Raw genomic sequence first — 11,448 nt, 5'->3', positions numbered from 1 at the left:
CAATAAATACATCAACAATGTCTAGTCCATTTGCATTTGACAAATTCAGAGAAAATACTCCGTATATATCCTATCTCAGTGAGTCCAAAAGGTTGTACCTAATTCACTTTCTATTCTAATTTGCATTATCAAATTATCTTTTACTGTCTCTCAACCTTATACACTTTACATTTCTTTAGTGAATTTCTTTTTTGAATCTGGTAACAAGGAAAAATACAACTATAAAGTCTTCAACTCCCTCAGATGCCTGAGAAGGAAATAATAACTGAATAAGCAAAAAGGGCAAACAAGTGACTTCCAAAACATGTGAGGAACGAGAGAAACAGCTGGCTGCCTGACACTCACCCAAGGTTCCTCTGAAACATGAGACACCCATCTTCAGCCTATAGGCCTAGCATATCTGACAGACTTTTCTGTGAGGCAGGATTTTTGAAAGACTGTCCCACCTTGTCTTGGCAAGATTTGTCAGTCACTCTTTTGTGTTCTGCTTTTCCAATGTGGAGAATGTACTGTCAGCAGTTGAGGCAAAGGCACTTTCTTACCCAGTGGCTCCTTTGGCCACAAAGAAAGTAAACTCCATGTGGAGTTTCTTTAATGCCTACCATTCTTCTCTGAAGTAGATTTGTGCTGCCAGGAGCAGTCATGTCTCATTGTCATAAAAAAGAACCTATGTTATTAAAACATCTTAAATGCCATATTCTGCCAGGCAGTGGTGGTGCATGCCTTTAATCCCAGAAGTTGGGAGGCAGAGGCAGCCTGTGAGTTTGAGGCCAGCCTGATCTACAAAGCTATACAGAGAAACCCTGTCTTGACCCCCGACCCCTGCCCCCCAAACCCATATTCTGTAGATCTCTGAAGTGTTTGAAGATGATCTATCTAAAATGTATCTCTGTTTGACCTTGTAAACATATCTAATATGACTACAAACTCAATTGTAATAGGTGACTAGTTACTAAACTGCATTTCCAGATATATGCTGCAGCATTGTCTGTCTTTATTTGTACAGGTATATCCATGATGGCCATAACTTCTAGCAAGTGTGTGATTACTGAACCAGCGTTTTTCCAAACTCAAAGCAGTTGCCCACTGAAAACCTGAATAGGTATCAATGGTGTGGTGTACATATTGCAATTTTCCAAATTCTAAACAGTGGAACACATGCATCTGCCAGATTTCATTCCTTTGAGTACCCTTTGGGTTACTTCCTGCAGGTAGTGGAATTGTGTTTTGCAAAGAGCAAGCAGGACATTTCCTTAAAATTTCCTTGGCTTGTTGCCACATGATGGAAAAGTCTTTTATACAAACCTTTGCTATTGACATGATGTTTTTTATGAAATTCTGAGGCCTCCAGCACATTTCCAATCAGCAATTGATCAATTTCTGCATTACCTTGTGCTAGAGGGTTTGGCAGACCCATATGGGATCGGATGTGACATATATATATATATATATATATATATATATATATATATATATATATGGGATAATTCCTGTTCCTGACTATATCTTGTAATTGAATAAATAATGAAGTCATTTCTGTATCATCTGGTATAAATATAGCAGTTTCAATATGTTAAAGAACTATGCATATTGTGAATCAGTAACTATGTTGAGAGGTTCTTTACGATCCATTAACACTATGAGACTATCATATAATTCTGACTTTTGGACAGAATTATAAGAACTCAGATACAGTTAACTTCAATTTTCTGATTTGTAACCTGCTTTTCCTGATTTATTTGCATCAGTATAGAATGTAGGAGTTCCAGTTATTGGTGTTTCCTGTACAATTCGAGGAAGGATCCAGTTAGTTCTCTTTATGAGCTGAATTCTCTTGCTTTTGGGATAATTGTTGTTAACCTCTCCCAGAAAATACTACAAGCTCAGCGTTCACCATCCACCCATAATTTGTCAATTTCATCCTTATTAAAAGGCACTATAATATCTTCTGGGTCTATTCCTGCTAATTGACAAAGTGTCAATTTTCCTTTTAGAATTAACTCAGAGACCTTTTCCACAGGAGTTTTTAATTTTGTACTTGGTTTGTGTGGTAAAAAGATCCATTCTAAGATAGTATCTTCCCTCTGCATTAAAATTCCTGTAAGGGAATGCTTAGAGGGTAATATGACCAGAATGTAGTTAAGCTTTGGAGCCACATGATCTACATGTGCAATCTCTAATTTCTCTTCCACCAAAGCTGAGAATCTTTCAGGTTCAGCTGATAATTTTCTGGGACTATTTAAGTCCTTATCACCCTCTAAGGTTTTGACCAAATTACTCACTTCATCAGGACATATCCCAATAATGGGCCATTGATGGGAAATGTCTCCTAGCAATCTTTGAAAGTCATTAAGAGTCTGCAATCGATCTCTCCTATTTTGCACCTTTTGGGATATAATTTTCTGTAAACCTATTTTATAGCCAAAATAATTACTAGAATCTCCTCTTTGTATTTTTTAGGAGCAATTTGTAATCCCCAACAAGGCAAAATTTTCTTTACTTCTTCAAACATTCTTTCTAAATTATCTACATTTGAATTAGATAGTAAAATGCTATCCATGTAATTGGAAACTATAGATTGAGGAAATTGCTTACACATCATTTCCAATGGCTGCCATACAAAATAGTGGCACAGGGTGAGGCTATTTAATATTCCTTGTGGGAGAACCTTCAATTGATATCTCTTAGCAAGCTAAGAATTATTTTAAGTAGGCACTATGAAGGCAAATTTTCTCTGTCTTTTTATTGTAAAGGTATAGTGAAGAAACAATATTTTAAATCAATAACTATAGGGAGCCATCCTGTAGGCAATAGAGAAGACAAAGAAATTCCAGACTACAGAGAGCCCATTGGCTGAATTGCCTTATTAACAGCTCTTATATCTGTCACCATTTTCCATTTTCTATATTTCTTTTTAACAACAAACAGGAGAATTCTAAGGACTGGTTGATTCTTCAGTATACTGAGCATTTAGTTGCTGCTGTACCAGCTATTCTAAACTTGCAGTTTCTCTATTGTTAAATCCATTTCACAACCCATACAGGTTAGTTCAACCATTTGGGCATATAGTACTTTTGAAAGATCATCAGCTGTCGTGCCCTGTTTTTGTACAACCTGAATAGCCAGTGACTGTTCTTTATAATACCTTCTAATATTTTCCCCCAGAAACATACTTAATTTATGGTTGGTTTCTTTTCTTTTCTTTTTTCTTTTCTTTTTTTCTTTTCTTTTTTCTTTTTTTTCTTTTTTCTTTTTTGGTTTTTCGAGTCAGGGTTTCTCTGTGTAGTTTTGGAGCCTATCCTGGCACTTGCTTTGTATACAATCTGACCACAAGTTTAACATCTCCTTCACAAATGGGGAATGCATGCCATATGAGACTATGGAGTCATTGAATCTCCTTAAATCTATCATTAGCACAGGAGTCCAATCAGTTCTTACAGAGCCTCTATCATTTGGTAGTTCCTGTAAGGTTATTGGATATATTAAGCTGTTCCACTCTAACCTTATAATGCAATGCTGAAATTGGTTCTCCTTTAAATTCCTCTGCCTGGGTTTGAATATCTCTATGATCTGCTTTAATAAGTTTTTTCTAGAGGGGCTGGAGAGATGGCTCAGAGATTAAGAGCACTGGCTGCTCTTTCAGAGGTCTTGAGTTCAATTCCCGGAAACCACATGCTAGCTCACAACCGTCTGTAATGAGATCTGGCGCCCTCTTCTGGCCTGCATGGGTACATGCAGATAGAATTCTGTATGCATAATAAATAAATAAATAAATAAATAAATAAATAAATAAATAAATAAATAAATCCAGCTGACCAGAACAGGGGTTTGCTCATGGACCACAGACTGATAGCTGGAAAACCAGCATAGGACTGTTCCAGATCCCCTGAAGTCAGTTTGGAGGTCTGAACAATCTATTGGGCCACTGATAGTGGATCAGTATTTATCCGTAGTACACAATTGAAATTTGGGAGCCCTCTCCACATACAGGGATACTCTCTCAGCTTACACACACTGGGGAGGGTCTAGGCCCTGCTCCAAATGATATGAGAGACTTTTAAAAAATTCCCCAGGGAAGGCCTCACCCTCCCTGGGGAACAGAAAGGGGTTGGGATAGGAGGTTGGTGGGGCGGCAGGGGAGGAGGAAAGGGAGAGGGAACTGAGATTGACATGTAAAAAAATTGTTTCTAATTTAAATAAATAAAGTTTAGGCATTTTAAAATAAAAAAATATTCCCAGTTTTTTTAAAAAATAAGTTTTTCTAAGGCCTGTTTCTTGGCACTCATATCAACCAACTTTTTAAGAGATAAACAAAGACTATCAAACAGACAACAAAGATTATCAAAATGATAATTAATAATATGTCAATCCCAGTTAAGTTGATTGTTCATTTAATTATTACAATTTTAAACCATCCATTGTATAATCATACAGAGCCCCAACTCCATTGTAAGACTGCTTCCCATTTTTTTAATGTGGGGAAAAACCCTCTCATACTTTTCTTTAAGAATTCTCAATTGTCTTACCAATCTGCTGACAGTGTCAGTGAACTGTGAGGCATAGCAAATCTAATCAGAGAACTAGCGTGGCTATGAGCTGAGAGTGGCGGCCTGAGGAGAGGAGCTTTAGGGAAAGCTGTAACCCATGGAAATGGGAGAGAGAGAGAGAGAGAGAGAGAGAGAGAGAGAGAGAGAGAGAGAGAGAGAGAGAGAGAGAGAGATGGCTGTCTGAAAAACTCCACATGAGATTGTGTGGAAAAAACACAGGTGGTAGGAGCCAGCTGGTCCTGTGGCATTTGGAGTCTAGGTGCTTCTAGAGTTTGGGTGGAAGCTGGAGTCTGTTTTAGAGAGACTACAACAGGAAAATCCCAAACTTGCTCAGAGGCTTGGGGGAAAAAAGAAAACTTAGCCAGCTGGGCAGTGACTTCTGCAGGAGCCCTACTTGCAGCTCTGGCCTGTGCCAGTGGTTACAAAGCCACAGGCAAACAGCATTTTCCTGAATTCATACCCCAAAAGTTGGATGACAGATGTAGCACAAATAATAAAAATCAAGGGACAGATATTAGGGTAAAAGCTGAAGATCAGAGAAGAAAAGCAGCCAGTCACTAGAGAGTTCTTACCTCTACTAAGGCTCAAACCAAAGGGGTGATCCTGTCCTCAGTGTGACTACAGACTAAATACACTGCACTCCTGTCTCCACCTGCCTTATATTCCTCGCTAGCGCTGGAATTAAAGGTGAGCACCATCACCGCCCAGCTTCTGTGGCTAACTAGTGTGGCTGTTGGAATTAAAGGTGTGCGCCATCACTGCCTGGCCTCTATGACTGACTAGTGTGGCTAGCTTTGCACTCTGATCTTCAGACAAACTTTATTTGTTAGATCATAAACAAAATATCACCACACTTTTGGGAGGCAGAGGCAGGCAGATCTCTGTGAGATGGAGGCCAGCCTGATCGACATAAGGAATTCCAGGCCCAGCCAGGAATACATAATGACAACTTGTCTCAAAAACAAACAAACAAAGCCGTTAAAAAGGGAAGAAATTACTTTTTTTTCTAAAGTATCATTAGGCCTTCTTTCCTCCCATCTGTCAGTAATCCCTGTATATGAACCTTAATATTTCAGGAACAGTGAGTATTTGTACACCCTTCAGCTAACTCAGCACAGTCATGTGTTCTTTGGAGAATATGGTTGATTGCTCCAAGGGTCAAATAATTAGCGGATATAGAATCAATGCCATAGATTGCCTGGCATCTACTTCTTCCCCTGAATATTGACAGGCAGAGCACAAGCTGACTCTCTAGAGTGCAGTACTTTCTCTCTATACCTCATCCATTGTGGTTCCCCAAAGCAAACCTTGGTGGGTCTAGATTTTCTAAAGACCCCCTGCTCACTGAAGTAGCCTAGTGATCAGGCAGAAAGACATGGAGCAAGAGGATCTAACCTCATGACCAAACAGGGTTTTCCTATGTTTCCCAACACTGAGATCTATGAGGGAGAGTCTTATTTTTTTCTCTCATTTTTCTTTTCTATTCTGAAGGACCTGGAGTCAGCTCTTAAATATTCATAGAATAAATAAAATGGCAGAATTGGCATAAAATTGTGTTTTTTTATTTCAATCTTGCCTTGAGTATTAAAACAGTTCTCTTTATGCCAAGCATGATGTAGCATGTACATAATTCCAGTGCTTGGGACGTTGAGGAAGGAGTATTATCATGAGTTGGAGGACTGCCAAGAATTCAAGGCTAGCCTGGGCAGCAACAGCAAGCACATGTTTCAAAACCACAGCAAAAATAGTTTTCTTTGTTTTTCCACGAATGACAAAGTCGCTCTCACATGTGTGTGCATGCACAAAGACAGGCATACATGCTATACACACACATACACACTGAGAAGTAAGCAAGGAATTTCAAAAATTGGCAAGTATGGCCGAGGACAAAAAGAACTATATGTGTTTCAAATATATTTTTAAACATCAGTTTTAAAAAAAGATTTTATTCATTATGTATACAAGATTCTGCTTCCATGTATATCTGCACACCAGAAAAGGGCACCAGATCTCATAAGGGATGGTTGTGAGCCACCATATGGATTCTGGGAATTGAACTCAGGTCCTCTGGAAGAGCAGCCAGTGCTCTTAACCTCTGAGCCATCTCTCCAGCCCTAAACATCAGTTTAAATCATGAATAAAAGCACGAGAGGCCAGGGAAATAACTCAGTGGGTAAAATAACTTTTTATGAAAGCAAGAGGACCTGAGTTCAAATCCTAGGAGTTTGTTGGACAGTTAGCCTAGACAATATGGTGAGCTTCGGGTGTAGTGAGAGGCACTGTCTCAAAAAATAAGGTGGAGAGCAATATAGGAAGACACATGATGTTCTCCTCTGGTCTCTGCATAACACGCGCGCGCGCGCGCGCGCGCACGCACGCACGCACACACACACACACACACACACACACACACACACACACACACACACACACAAACACACACACACGGGCGCGCAAAGAAAAAACTCATGGAAGAATTTAAATAATTTCTTTTGAAATAAAAACAGTATGATTAGAGTTTTTAACATATTTATTAAAAAACTCAATCTTAAGTTTTTAATTTTTTTTAAAAGTTCATTTTATAACATTTATCCATTTATTTTGTATAGTGTTCTGTCTGCATGTATGTCTGAATGCCAGAAGAGGGTGCCAGATCTCATTATGGATGGTTGTGAGCCACCATGTAGTTGCTGAGAATTGAACTCAGGACCTCTGGAAGAGCAGCCAGTGCTCTCAACCACTGAACTATCTCTCCAGCCCAATCTTAGGTGGTTTTTTGTTTGTTTGTTTGTTTGTTTGTTTGTTTGTTTTGTGGGAAGGATGATAGAGATTGAACATTGAACCTTGAATTATACTATCTACCATTGAGATGCATGCCTCCAAACCAATTTCTAAGTGTTTGTTCTACATAGTCTTGAAAATGGAGACTTTCATCTGGAATCATAGCTTCTTGTAATTCTTATGAAATTTGTGTTGAGAAAGTAAAATGAACCTAAATTGCTGTTTATCCTATATATTTTTTCTTGCCCAGGAAGACTCTGAAGTTTCTCCATCTAGAGTTATGTCTAGATCATTCAGGAGAAAGAATCTGTTAGAACTCAGCCTTCGAGACATGGTTCAATGTTAGGTAGGCCAACTTCAACTAGATTGCAACCTCCTACTTGATTGACATTAACATTAATACCAATAACCAAGATATTGGGATTGTTATTTACAAGGCTCTCTTCCTCAAATCCTGTGTGATTCCAAGGGTTGCCATAGGAATATAATGTCTGAATGCTTATAGCTACCACAGAGGGCAGACTCATTCATTTACAACTCCTGCTCAGCTGTCCCAAAGGGTGGGAGCTAGACCATTCTCCAAGAGAGAGGGATAAGACTCGTACATATATGTATCCCATGTGGTCGTTATACTTTTGTCTAGGGTGGCATTGAAGTACCTTTTTTTGATACATTCTTGCTAGGTGGCCAGGCTGGCCTCAAACTGTCAATCCCCTATTCTCAGCCTCCCAAATGCTAGGCTAACAGCATGCACCATTAAACCCAGCTTGAAGGACTTTCTTAAACTATCACACAAATAATTTATGATAATGTCCGTCAAAGTCTTGTAGGGTTTTCTCTATAGTACAGAGTTGACAAGAGTTGCAATCACTAGGCTTGGAATACATATCTTCTTACTCTATACCATGATATATAATAGTTTGGTTAATTGAAAAATAAAATGGTTAGAATGGAGTTATATTTTTAAAATGATAAGTATATACATTAATCATTTATTGAAATACAAAAGATATGGATTTGACAGTGCTTTGATTGAGCCACTGAGCAGTGTTCTGAAGCCTTGTCTTATTTTCACTAGGCAAGCACGTGTGCACTGTCTATGGTTTCTGGTTTTGTTTTATCCTAATTAGAATGACAGCTTAAGATACTTCGAAAATATTCTGAGTACAGAGTCACCAGATAAGCCTTTCATAATTTTATCTCTCAGTTTTTACAGCTGTCTGGGCCTCAACAAGCAATTCAATGGCAACTTTCAGAGTCATATAACTACATTTTACCAATTCAGTTTAAGATAAATTTATTTTGCATATTTTAATGCAGATTAAACGTAGATTTATTAAAGAAAAGCAAGAAAAGAAGACCTGAGAACACAAAGGCCTTGGATTAAAAAAAAATTGTGACAAGGTCTCTGTAACCTAGGCAGGTCTTAAAATGAAGATCTTTCTGCCTTGGCCTCCCAAACACTCAGTGTGCTACCATAATTGGCTGGTTGTGCTACAGTTAACTAGACTCTAAGACAATTTTAAGTACAGTGGGCATACACAGATTTTAGGGAAAGCTCAGTCAAAGCAAAAGTATCTAGTGATCTAGAGTAGCTTGTCTACCAGCTGTAAACCTTCCGAGAGTTTTTGGGACTCCTGAAAAAAAAATGGCCAACATCACTGGTTAGTTTTGCAGATTGGTTAACTTGGCAGTTATTTAAGAGAACCATGTCTGTTTTTCAGATACATTCTGTTAAAATACTAGTAACCAGGCAGGACGGAAAATGTTTTGTGGCTGACTTCTACTCTTTAGGTCTACTGTATTCTAAGGACCTATATACTTTGTAGTAGGTCATTAGGAGACACAGAGATGCTTTTTAAAGATTTATTTATTTTATGTATATGAATGCTCTATCTGCATGTATGTGCCTTTATACCAGAAGAAGGTATCAGATCCCACTATAGATGGTTGTGAGCTACCATGTGGTTGCTGGGAACTGAACTCAGGACCTCTGGAAGAGCAGCTAAGCCCTCTCTCTAGCCTGCAAAGACACATTTATTTTATTTTATCTTATTTAATTAACATGTTTTTCATTTATTTTACATACCAAGCACAGTTTCCGCTCCCCTCACGCACATCTACCCCCCTCCCCATCTACTTTTCCTCCTTCTCCATTCAAAAGGGGCAGGCCTCCAATGGGCTTCAACAAAGCATGGTACATCAAGTTGAGGTAGGACCCAGCTCTGCCCCCTGCATCAAGACTGGGAAAGGAATTACAGCATGGGGAACAGGTTCCTAAAAGCCAGCTTAGTGCCAGGGACAGGCACTAGGAGCCTCACTGTCAGGAGTCTTACAAACAGACCAAGCAACAAAACTGTCACACACATGCAGAAGGCCTAGGTCAGTCCCATGCAAGCTCCCTAACTGTTGGTTCAGAGTCTATGTGCTCCTACAATCTCAGGTTGGTTGTCTCTGTGGGTTCCCCTGCAAAGACATATTTTTAAGGACATGGTTCATATTTAAGGATACACTTTTTGGAGATGAATACATATTTAAGCTCTTTATTTCTGGGCATATAACATTATAGTCCTCAACTCCAAGCTTCCTGGCTTTATAACAGGGATGGAGGGCAAATGATACATAATAGTTTCTATTTAATAGTGACCTGGTAGGCAGCCAGCATCTAAATGGAGATTACTTTTGATTTTCAAAGACAAGCCCTTGTTCTATATTCCAGGCTGGCCTTGAACTAATGGCAAGCCTCCTAACTCAGACTCCTGAGTGCTAACATTATAAGTATGCACTGCTCCACCTGGCTGGAATGGGTTATTTAAACAAAAGAAATACAACCCTTGTGGAGAAGAGTGTGTTTATCCTAATTCTCCCCATTGGCAAAGACAAGAACCACAGAGCTGTCACTAGTTACTGAAGAGATGCCCTGCCTTCACAGTCTGTTAATTAAGAAGGTATCCAGCATGAGCTTGGAATTTGATATTTGAAACTCAAAGACAATAACATCTGAACACTACTCAGATTTTTTTCTCACAAAGAAATGAATAACAATTTATGTCCACCAAGCTAAGGTAATCATATTTTGGTTGATTTCTCCTGAGCATGCCTCTGATAACCTGCTCATGTTTGGGGGAAAAAGGGCAAAGTTAGTTACTAAGGAAAAACTTTGTCAAAGTAATGGTCACCTTAACCCAGGGTTTTTTATCGTTGCTGCTGCTGCTATGTGAGCCTAGATAATTCTGTATTGCAAGATCTGGCTGTGCATGGATCAAAAGATCCCAGGTTTCTAACTATTAAATACCAGTAGTATCCCTCTCCTTTAAGTTGTGACAACTACAAATGTTCCCTGAAATTGTTAAATGTTCCTTCTATGGCAAAATTACCAATGCATCACCTACTGAAATAATTGCTACCTTCCTTCTCACTCTCCATCCCCTGAGGCCCTACAGGGACGCTCAAAACAAAACATTTCATAACAGGATCATACTTTCCATGGGACTATTGGAAAAGAAATGGACTGGGTCAAAATTATTCGTCCAGACAACAACAAAGGGCTGTTGGCATTTCTGTACTGGTGAGCACCAGACAGAAAGAACAAGTGGCTCTAGTAAGGTATTCATGGAAGGTACTCCAGTATGCGCTTGGCCTCTCACTACTCACCACAAGCCCTGCAGAGGCAGCATTGATAACCTCATTGTATCTTGAGGGAACTGAGGCTTACAGAGGTTAAGAGACCTGCTCAAGAACATACATCTTGGAACTCAGTAGTGGAACTAGAAGCCCGGCAGCAGCTCTGGTGCATGTATACATATGGCCTGGACATGTGCATTTAGTATGCCAGATATATAATAAGGCAAAGGGACCTTAGTATTTATCTTTTTAAAGATTTGTTTGTATTTTATGTGTATGTGTGAGTGACTACATATACAAATATACATCATGGCCTGGTGCCTGCAGAGGACAGAAGAGGGCATTGGATCTCTTGGAACTAGCATTACAAGCAAATATACACTGCCATGTGGGTGCCGGGAACCGAATCAGGGTCCTCTGAAAGAGCAGGCACTGCTTGTAACTACTGAGCCATTTCTCCTGCCCCAAATATTTATCTTCTTTAAAAATATTATTT

This window comes from Cricetulus griseus, chromosome X (genome assembly GCF_003668045.3).
Source record: "Cricetulus griseus strain 17A/GY chromosome X, alternate assembly CriGri-PICRH-1.0, whole genome shotgun sequence".
Lineage (NCBI taxonomy): Eukaryota > Metazoa > Chordata > Mammalia > Rodentia > Cricetidae > Cricetulus > Cricetulus griseus.
The sequence above is the reverse complement of the archived record's forward strand: the minus strand, read 5'-3'. Positions refer to the sequence as shown.